The 11672-nt window shown below is 41.7% G+C and overlaps 1 protein-coding gene across 1 annotated transcript in view; it reads left to right on the top strand.

Annotated features, from left to right (window-relative positions):
* The window catches only part of LOC131130809 (guanine nucleotide-binding protein G(i) subunit alpha-1), a 12444-nt gene extending 10832 nt beyond the window's left edge, over positions 1 to 1612 (top strand). Inside the window, exon 9 of the mRNA XM_058074826.1 lies at positions 558 to 1612. The gene's annotated coding sequence lies outside the window, so the exon portion shown is untranslated. The remainder of the gene's footprint in view (positions 1 to 557) is intronic.
* The last annotated feature ends 10060 nt before the right edge of the window (positions 1613 to 11672 follow it).

The following is an 11672-nucleotide window of genomic DNA, read 5'->3' as shown; positions in this document are numbered from 1 at the left end:
TCACATAATCAGTTCACAGTTCCACATGTCCAAAAGAAGTAGGAAGAAGCAAAGCTTATTAAATCCTACCCCTCCATCTGGTACTTTTACAATTAGTAACTGTTACATTTGTTCACTTCCTGCTTTCCATAATACAGTTTAAGTTTTTTTTTTTTTAATAATGCACCTCGTACCGAAGTACAAGGTGATATGACCATACAATGACATAATGGTTACCATAGTAACTGTCAATATAGTGATATGTATAGCACATCATGACTGGTTCAAGACTCTTCATCCTTGTATTTAGCAAACATCAACTGCTTGTATTGTTTCTTGAATTATAAACTATTAAATGGAAACAGAAAAATATACACAAATGGAGGAAATTACGTCAACAAATGGTTGTAGGTTAAAAAAGTGATTTTATTATCAGCCATTTTCTTACGCCTCTGAGCAAATCACAAGTAAATCTGAAATCGGATGGTTTGCACCGATAGCAAAAAGGCTGGTACTTTCAAATAGGTGGGAATTGTTTGAGAGCCGTGGATCTAATTGGGTGGTGTTGTTGTTTGCAGGCATCCAGTGGTTCACCTGCCAAGTGACTTTATTCGAGGAGCGTCTGACCTTGGTAGACACTGCCGACCAATGTCACTTTTATCGTCTTATTAATAACTTATGTTCATCTCTAAAAGGTTTTAATGGCGGCACTGTAGACGAACCATTTTGTGTAAAATATTTGTACAACTGTTGATGGCTGGGGATTTTTCACCAATTTAAAAAAAACAACAACAAAAAAAGTGCTATCATTTTATTTTTTTTATATATATATGTATGAAAAGGAGATTCCTGCTTTTTCTGTTTTTCACCCTGGATGAAGACTTTTATTTCCTAGGTGTGTCTGCCTTGCACGCCTTAGTTGCAGTGTTCTCCTTAAGTTGACTTAGATGTTAGGTCTATGTGCTAGATGTTACCATCTAACTTCTTCTGACAAGCCCACAGTCCATTCTGTATTTTTATTTTACTGATTTTTTTTCTTTGTCACAATTTTTTTTGCTTCTCCTCCTCCATGTACAAAGCAAGTATGACCAAGTTGCTCTACAGGCCAAATTCTCTCTGACATACTGTGAGAGCTGCATTTAACCTTTTCAGCCATTCGCATGTGTGCAACGAGTGCAAGCTGTTGAGACCAAAAGCCTGTGAATGTGTGTGTGTGCATGTGCGTGTTTGAATGCGTGAGTATGCACAATATAAAAACAAAGGGACTTTAATCCTCTACGACGCGTCATCCTCTTTCAAAGTTGTATTTTTCTAAGCGACCAAAAAGAAAAAGAAACAAGCAACATTCCCGATTTGAATCCCAGAAGAGAAGCTTTGAAAGGAGGATGCCCACGGCGGGCGGCTTTGTAGCACACAACAAGTAAGGAGAGTATGTTGATGAGTGCAGCGTACACTTGCACCGTTATCGGCTGTGATCTGTGATGGTTTCACGTTACATAGCCCTCCACCACAATGTCCAACACCACCCTCCCAGCCTTCTGTTTCCACTGGATGGGGACATTGTGGTCTCATCTCCATGATTTTGCTAATAAAAGAAATGCTGTGGTGAAACCATGGCATCTTATGCAACAAACTCTTACCTTTTATTTGGTTGCTGATTTATCATTTTGAGGGATAATTAAACTTTTTCACCAATTTGGTAAGTCATACGTAATGCAAGCACTAGTATTTTAAGCCTTTTTTTTTTATAAAGAAAGGAACCAAATTTGGTAACTTAGGCAGAGCTCTGAAGCGAAGAGGTCAGAACTATGAGTCATGCATATAGATTTTTTTCCTTGGTGAATATCTTTTTGACCTACGAGTTTCAGTAAATCTGTTTTAGCAAAAATGTTAATGTAAAAAAAAAAAGTGAAAATGTTAATACCTTTTTTCTCTTAAAGAGAAATCCACATTTTCAGCAGCTCTGCAAAAATGTCATAATTAACTTAAAACAAATCCAAGCAAGATAAAGAAAGTGAAAGAAAAAAAGAGAGACAATAGATTACAAATGAATAAGTACTTAACAGATCAAGTGTTTTACTACTGTAATACCTGTGTAATGGTGGCTTTTAATAATTATGACATTACTAGTAAAAAAACATTTAAATTTACATTTACATTACATTTAAAATTTTTACAAAATATTTTCAAAGGATTGCACCTTAAGTCCAAAAAATGTAACCTTTCAAGAGCTTAAATGATTTTAAAGAATTGTGGGTTTAAGTCAAACTAATGGGTAATGCATTGTAAATGAACAGTAATAAACTGTATGTCCTGACAGGTTGCTTGCGAAAACCAAACTGAGAAAAATCTTATCTACAGCACTTGTTTACTCCACTTTTGAGAGAAGAGGCGTTTCTGACCTGCTCTAGTTTGACACAGGTGTCCTACGCAAGTATGGAAATTGATTACATTTCCAGGTCTGGAAAAGTATGGAAACTCGAGTATGGGAGAATATTCAAATTTCCAAGACCCTGTATGTTTTCTAAAATTAGCAAAAAGTAAATGACACAATAGGTAACACATTGCAACTATCCTTCTGCTCTTATCTTCCTCCAACTTTTTATATGAGCTACATTACCAAGCTACAGTCTCCTGGAAATTATATAATAATATGAGATATTCATTCATTCATTTTCTACCGCTTTTCCTCATATAGACAAACAACCGTTCACACTCACATTCATACCTATGGACAATTTGGAGTCACCAATTAACCTAGCATGTTTTTGGAATGTTTGAGGAAACCGGAGTACCCGGAGAAAACCCACGGAGAACATGCAGACTCCACACAGAGATGGCCGAGGGTGGATTTGAACCCTGGTCTCCTAGCTGTGAGGTCTGTGTGCTAACCACTCGACCGCCGTGCAGCCCCAGAAGCAACTTGTCACATATTCCTAATAATAAAAACAAAAGCTTAATTCCAAATAGGGCTGCAACAAACCATGCTGATTAATTAATCAAGTAATCGTTCAGGACAACAACGAACTGGCCTACAGGGAGGAAGTGAAACACCTTGTGGATTGCTGCAAGACGAACAACCTAGTCCTGAATGTTGACAAAACAAAAGAGATCATCGTCGACTTCAGGAGATCCAGACCCAGCCACACTCCACTCTGCATCAACGACACAGTAGAAGTTGTGAGCGCAACCAAGTACTTGGGGGTGCATATCACAGACAACCTCGGCTGGTCACTCCACGCCTCCTCTCTGGCAAAGAAGGCACAGCAGCGACTTCACTTCCTGCGGCGGATGAGAAGAGCCTCCCTCTCACCTCCTATCCTGACCACTTTCTACAGAGGGTCCATCGAGAGCCTGCTGACCAGCTGCATCTCCGTCTGGTCTGGGAGCTGCAAGGCCTCGGACTGGATGTTACTGCAGAGAGTGGTGAGGACAGCGGAGAAGATCATTGGGACCCCGCTCCCCCCATTAAGGACATAGCCCATCGGACCAACTCTGACCCCACACACCCCCAGCATGGACTGTTTTCTCGCCTGGCGTCTGTGAGAAGGCTCTGCAACATCCACTGTAGAACGACCAGGTTTAGAGACAGCTACTTCAGCCTGCTCAATGCCAAATAAGTCCCACTACCCACAAATTAATTCATTCATTTTCTACCGCTTTTTCCTCACGAGGGTCGCGGGGGGTGCTGGAGCCTATCCCAGCTGTCTTCGGGCGAGAGGCAGGGTACACCCTGGACTGGTCGCCAGCCAATCACAGGGCACATATAGACAAACAACCATTCACACTCACATTCATACCTATGGACAATTTGGAGTGGCCAATTAACCTAGCATGTTTTTGGAATGTGGGAGGAAACCGGAGTACCCGGAGAAAACCCACGCATGCACAGGGAGAACATGCAAACTCCACACAGAGGGTGGAAGTGAACCCTGGTCTCCTAGCTGTGAGGTCTGCGCGCTAACCACTAGACCGCCGTGCCGCCCTACCCACAAATTGTTTGTGCAATTTACTGTTTATGCTGTACATTGTCATTCATATTTGATGTAATCTATTTAGTTTCTACATTATTATTATTATTTATTATTATACGGGAGCCAGGCAACGACTGGCTACTTATGGCTACTGATTTGGCTAACACGAATGTAAGAGTAAGGGTCTTATTTCTACGGATGTCGCATAATTATCAGCCTGATATCAGCATGAGAAATGCGACAACGGTATCTTTTTTTTCCCTGATCATAATATTTTTAAAATATTTTTTAAAAATGCTGTCATGTCATGTTACACATATCTGTATCAGAAACAGTCTATTTCAACAAAATTGGCATATAACAAAAACTAATATCATCCCTAGACATCCCTAGTTATTTCATAATGTAGAGGACTCAAATAATGTTATAAAACTGTATTTACAAGGTCCTAAACAGGTTTTCTATGCTCTGACTATGAGAATATTGTAATCCTAATCAATATTGTAATCCAAGTAATCCTACTTGAATCACTTATGGTGGGGTCTGGAACCATGCAACTGTGATTAATGAGAGATTACTGTACCAAAACAATTGTGGATTAATTGGATAATTGAGAAATCTGATTCATTTGCAGCTCTGATGATACACATCTATTTACTGAGTCTGTGAGGGAGCAATAATCTAATCATGATATTGCGATTTATGACTCACAATAGCCATACCACTGTTAGGCAGGCACTCCAGACACCCAAATATGTGCATACAAGCAATCAAAAAGTCAGTTTTCTATAAAAATGTCTCTTTTTAAATCTTTCCAGTAGACTTAGAGTCTGGGGCCCACCAATGGCCACCAGTGTCATCATGAGACCAGTTGTAATGGCTCCCTCTAGCGGCAAGACGCACTACCACTTTTAAACATGGTTTGTTGTCTCCCATGAGGCCTCCCTCCTACAGAGGGCAGAACAGAGGAACCGTTGCCAGTAGAACACTGCTGATTTCATGCATTTATGTATTCCGTTGTCACGTGCAATAATAATGAAAACAAGTGGGTGACAACTGTGCCAAGGCTGACTCATCTCTTAACACTTTAGGCTAAGCCGTTTGTGTTTAAGCACAATGATCAGGCATTATAGACGGACTATTTTTAGGACAACATTGTGTGATGTCAAAGCTAACTGCACAATCATTATGCTAATCCTTTAATTCCTCCAAGGGAGATCAAACTCAGCGAGTGCGACACTCCCCCATCAGAACTAAGGTATGAACTTAAAAGGAGATCGGTATGAAAGGAAAAAGGCTACGGACAATGCTAATGATGCTAATCAAACACCTAAAGCACATACAGACCCTGGAGTCATATTTCATCTACGTCTGAAAAGTATTCCCCCCCCTCCCCCCATCTTTTTAAAAGAGTAGAAGACTTGTGATGAGACTGATAACAAGGTGTTCACATAAGCCAGGATTAAACCAAGGCTTTTTTTTCGAGACAGTCAACCTCTCAAAGAACTACGCATACTGAAATCACCTCTTTCTTGGCTTTGGTCTATCATATATCATCAGAAAGTAACATTTCATGATGTTACATGATTATTGCGTATATATAGAGACTCGCAGAACAGAATTACGATTTCTATTCCCAAAAGATTACAACTTTTTTCTGGAAAAATAGGACTTAATATAGTATCATATGTATTTCAGGAGGAAAGAAAGGAAGTTATTTTCTTATATTTGACTTTTTCTCAAAATGAGGCATTTTCTTTCTTGCAATATAACAAAGCAAACCTGTCTTGTATTGTAACATTTATTTGTTTTTTTTTGTCCAGAAGCATTTTTCTCTTTACCTTAATTCACATTGCTGATGATGCCCTCTCTTAACCATACAACCTTTTCATAGTACTTTGTCATAGTACATAGTACTCATAGTACTTTTCTCATTTTCTTGAACTTTACATTTTTCTTATTTTACAAAAAAATTGGGGCGCTGCACGGCGGTCTAGTGATTAGCACGCAGACCTCACAGCTAGGAGACCAGGGTTCAATTCCATCCTCAGCCATCTCTGTGTGGAGTTTGCATGTTCTCCCCGTGCATGCGTGGGTTTTCTCCGGGTACTCCGGTTTCCTCCCACATTCCAAAAACATGCTAGGTTAATTGTCCATAGGTATGAATGTGAGTGTGAATGGTTGTTTGTCTATATGTGCCCTGTGATTGGCTGGCGACCAGTCAAGGGTGTACCCCGCCTCTCTCCTGAAGACAGCTGGGATAGGCTCCAGCATCCCCCTCGTGAGAATAAGCGGTAGAAAATGAATGAATGAATGAATGAAGTTGCTTCTGGATTAACCACCATATAGAAAAACAGATTTTTTTTTTCTGATTTTAAAAAATCTTTAAATAATTTTTTTGTACAGTTTGTCACCTAAATAGAGACTTAAAATATTGCATTATTTTTGTATAACATTGGTGTAAAAACTCCAACTAACTACACTGATAATTTTTGTGATACAATATAATCTGCAGCGACTTTGACAGATGCACTTGGCAATCAAACGTTTTAATACATAATTCATGTCATTGTGAGCTTGAAGGTGAACACGATCTGCTTGCCTGAAGCCATCAGGTCTAATCAACTTTTACATGTATTAGTGTGCCTTGCGTACTATATTTTGCATCAGACTGCTAATGCATCCTTTTTATCATTATGTACATGTATACGGAGACCCTTTAAAAGGTAAAGGATCTCCGCCCATTTAGGCTAAAGTTTAGCCTACATTGAGTGAGCATGTGACCCCTGCTGCCCTTCATCTTTACCAAACCATCTTACAAAACAACTTAGGTGCATTTTACTAAGTATGTGTGTGTTTCCTGGCTATAGCAACAAACACACACACACACACACACAGGCGGGCATAAAGGAAGGCAAAAATCCATATAAGCTCTAAAGAGATTCCCCTGCTGTGTTGGCAGACGGCTTGGTGTTATTGCTGCTGTTGGGATGCTCTTTTCTAAAGATGGCACAAAGCAATATTCCCTATTTGCTCCTTCAGCTCACAGGAAGAGGATTTTCGTGCACATTGTTGTGTCATTTGTAGTCTTTTTTGCAGGAAATGCAAGACCTGAAAGGCTGACATGTGAGTGGCCACCTCAGACACTTCAAAATCTTGTCAAGAGAAATGCATTGACTTGCTTCTAGTGACTTTAAATTTAGACGCAGCAGCTCTGGGCACTGACAGATGATTGTTTAAAAAAAAAATCAAGTCTCCTTCTGTTCTTATATTTGCAAAGAAAGAAGCTTTGGCATGCACAGTGTGAGACGCCATGCAGGGCTTCACCAAATCTTGTGAGACTTCAGCTGATCACTGATGGCAAAAAGATTACATCCATACATTTCTATGGTCGCAGGGGTATGCTGGAGCCTATCCCAGCTGTCTTCGGGCCAAGAGGCGGGGTACACCCTGGACTGGTCGCCAGCCAATCACAGGGCACATATAGACAAACAACCATTCACACTCACATTCATACCTATGGACAATTTGGAGTCACCAATGAACCTAACATGGAGAAAACCCACTCACCCAATGGCTATTCGAACCCAGGTCTTCCCCATCTCCTGACCAATATATTAGCCATTTGACCACCGTGCGGCCTGTGGCAAACAAAATGATGGATGAAAATCATTGAACCTAAAATTTAACTATTGTGATTATTGTCCTTCACACATGTACAACATGGCTATAGCATATGTAATAATAGTAATAATCATAATAATAAAGGACATCTTAATGTGAAGAGACTCACCTCCATAGCTCTGGCAGCTCTACCCTGCATGTTGGTCACCATGTCCATCACTTGTCATCAAAGTGAGTACATGCTTAACTTTTTTTTACACTTATATGACACATTTCGGGCGGCACGGCGGACTAGTGGTTAGCGCGCAGACCTCACAGCGAGGAGACCCGGGTTCAATTCCACCCTCGGCAATCTCTGTGTGGAGTTTGCATGTTCTCCCCTGTGCATGCGTGGGTTTTCTCCAGGTACTCCGGTTTCCTCCCACATTCCAAAAACATGCTAGGTTAATTAGCGACTCCAAATTGTCCATAGGTATGAATGTGAGTGTGAATGGTTGTTTGTCTATATGAGCCCTGTGATTGGCTGGCTACCAGTCCAGGGTGTACCCCGCCTCTCGCCAAAAGACAGCTGGGATATGCTCCAGCACCCCCGCAACCCTTGTGAGAAAAAAGCGGTAGAAAATGAATGAATGACACATTTCTAGTAACAACTATTACAACTTTATGATTGTCAGTTATGCAGTTAGTACTGTGGGAAAGAAACTCAGTGTCTTAAAGGGGACCGTTCATTTTTCAGGCCTTTGTATTGAGTTGTGTTTTCCTATAGAGCAGCTACACACGAGCAGCACAGAAAGCATTCTAGTTCTTCCAGAATCCGCACCTATCCAGCTGTATGTACGTCAATGTTGCTGCCATATAAGATATGGCAAGGCTGTTCTGTAAGTGAATACAAGTAAATGTGCTTACTTTCATTAAGCGCCTTTCTACAAAGACATTTAAGGGGGAGTTTCATCCTGTATGAATTTTCAAACCCGCAGAAAGCCTGCAAAGCCCGTAGGAAGCAAATTGGAATGCAAATTATTTTTCTGTGTGCACACAGGAAAGCCAGCATGCAACCAGCTCGCAAGGGTAAGGCAGGGTTGCGGAGTGAGTGCATCATAAGTTTAAAAGTACATCGTGTACATTGCAAGCCACGGCAGTAACTCCTCCCGCGGCAGCTATGTACTCCTTCAGCTGTACAATATACACCTCGGTGGACGCACAGCGGCGTAGCGTATTCGACATTAATGCCCCTTGCCTGGCCAAATAAAACATTTTAGTAGTGACAAGTTGCTTCTGGGGCTGCACGGCGTTCTAGTGGTTAGCACACAGACCTCACAGCTAGGAGATCAGGGTTCAATTCCACCCTCGGCTATCTCTGTGTGGAGTTTGCATGTTCTCCCCGTGCATGTGTGGGTTTTCTCCGGGTACTCCGGTTTTCCAAAAACATGCTAGGTTAATTGGCGACTCCAAATTGTCCATAGGTATGAATGTGAGTGTGAATGGTTGTTTGTCTATATGTGCCCTGTGATTGGCTGGCAACCAGTCTAGGGTGTACCCCGCCTTACGCCCGAAGACAGCTGGGATAGGCTCCAGCACCCCCCGCAACCCTCGTGAGGAAAAGCGGTAGAAAATGAATGAATGAATGCTAGGTTAATTGGCGACTCCAAATTGTCCATAGGTATGAATGTGAGTGTGAATGGTTGTTTGTCTATATGTGCCCTGTGATTGGCTGGCGACCAGTCCAGGGTATACCCCGCCTCTTGCCTGAAGACAGCTGGGATAAGCTCCAGCACCCCCTCGTGAAAATAAGCGGTAGAAAATGAATGAATGAAGTTGCTTCTGGATTATAATGTTAATAATGTTTCCATTATAGTGACGAATAGTTTTGAAACCTGAATAATAATGATCTATGTTATATATTATCTTGAAGTGGATCAATATTGGTGTACCTAATTATGTGTTGAATGAGTGCCTCAGTTGCCTGCAGTTCCAGTAGCCACCAGCAGAGGCAACAAAGAAGGATTCATTCATTCATTTTCTACCGCCTTTTCCTCACGAGGGTCGCGGGGGTGCTGGAGCCTATCCCAGCTGTCTTTGGGTGAGAGGCAGGGTACACCCTGGACTGGTGGCCAGCCAATCACAGGGCACATATAGACAAACAACCATTCACACTCACATTCATACCTATGGACAATTTGGAGTCACCAATTAACCTAGCATGTTTTTGGAATGTGGGAGGAAACCGGAGTACCCGGAGAAAACCCACGCATGCACGGGGAGAACATGCAAACTCCACACAGAGATGGCCGAGGGTGGAATTGAACCCTGGTCTCCTAGCTGTGAGGTCTGCGCGCTAACAAAGAAGGATTGAGCTTTGCTATTCTGTTACACTTTTAACTAGTAAAGCACCCGGAGAGCACAGACCTCCGCCAAGCACCATAGTTCTCCCCATAATTTTGTGATTTATGTTCTATATGTCCTACATGTTTTGGATCCGTCTTTGATATATTTTTTTAATCTGCTGTGGCCATTTTTGTGTATCTATATGCACAAATAGTGACTGCGCTTGGCGGAGGTAACAATCATTCAGCTCAGGCTGTTGCAGAGGTTCAACCTCGGAAGACACCAACACACAAGTTGGTAAAGTGACATTCAAAGTGAACGTACCTCCGCTTTATGGATTATTTACTGGCTGCAAGTGCACAGGGGTGATTGCACTGTGATGTCACTTGGCAGGGAGGACGCTCATGTTACAACAACACACACACACACACACACACACACACGGGGCAGCAGTGAGCATTGGACTCAGTAGAAATGATAGAGCCGATGATTTGTGTCATAAATCTTACATGCAACTTGTTTTTTTTAACTTACAGAGCCTGGCATTAAAAAGTCATGACTACAAAAGGATTTGCCAATCACTGCTGGACTCGGGTCAACATAGGAATTGTGTCATGTGATGATGACCAACGTAGATGTTTAGTTAAAGCCCTGCTTAAAGGTTGAAGCTCTCATTTCCACAATGTGTTTATTATGGTGGTGGCAGTTTGCAATAGTTCATTCATTCATTCATTCATTTTCTACCGCTTTTTCCTCACGAGGGTCGCGGGGGTGCTGGAGCCTATCCCAGCTGTCTTTGGGCGAGAGGCGGGGTACACCCTGGACTGGTCACCAGCCAATCACAGGGCACATATAGACAAACAACCATTCACACTCACATTCATACCTATGGACAATTTGGAGTCACCAATTAACCTAGCATGTTTTTGGAATGTGGGAGGTAACCGGAGTACCCGGAGAAAACCCACGCATGCACGGGGAGAACATGCAAACTCCACACAGAGATGACCGAGGGTGGAATTGAACCCTGGTCTCCTAGCTGTGAGGTCTGTGTGCTAACCACTCGACCGTTTGCAATAGTTGTAGAATCATATCTCATATCTTCACCATTGTGGTACTTAGTTGCAATGGAGCTCATCGATAGATTGACTATTGTTATGTTGGTAAGTCAGGATGGGTTGGATCTCATTAGACCGTGGAAGTGGGGGCACCTATGAATGATTGATATTGGGAATGGGGTATAGCAAAACAAGCATGTTAAGCTCAGGATTAATGAAGTTGAATTTCAGATGTGTTTCTCCTTTTTTTCTCAATGGTTCCACAATATTGTATTGGACACTGTGTGTCTGTTGCTTTAATGCTAATGAGTCATGTTTGTCCAAACCTGAGTTTGTTCCTCGAAGAAACTCTTTATCCTCTTTCTACATACAAGTTAAAAAGCTCACCATGATGCAGTGGTAGGATTTCACCAAAAGTGGTTTATTTTTTTTTTACATATAGCCAAATGCCCCAGTTTTTCTCTTATTCAGTTATTCGGTTTCCGACAAAATGTTTCACTGAAATTTTGCCTCAGTGATTGAATGCCGTGGCGGTTCTAGCTCTGGGCCAATTGCCCAGGGCGGCATTCTCCAGGGGGTGCCGCAGAGGTGTAAAGAAGAAAAAAAAAATCTATTTACTTATGCTCAGCGCTCACCTCACCTATGATATTTGCAACCCCAAACCTGATCAAACGTCCACTATATGATGTGGATGAAACCAAAAAAGTGGGTG

The sequence above is a fragment of the Doryrhamphus excisus genome, chromosome 6 (genome assembly GCF_030265055.1).
Source record: "Doryrhamphus excisus isolate RoL2022-K1 chromosome 6, RoL_Dexc_1.0, whole genome shotgun sequence".
In the NCBI taxonomy this organism is placed as follows: domain Eukaryota; kingdom Metazoa; phylum Chordata; class Actinopteri; order Syngnathiformes; family Syngnathidae; genus Doryrhamphus; species Doryrhamphus excisus.
The sequence above is the reverse complement of the archived record's forward strand: the minus strand, read 5'-3'. Positions and strand labels throughout refer to the sequence as shown.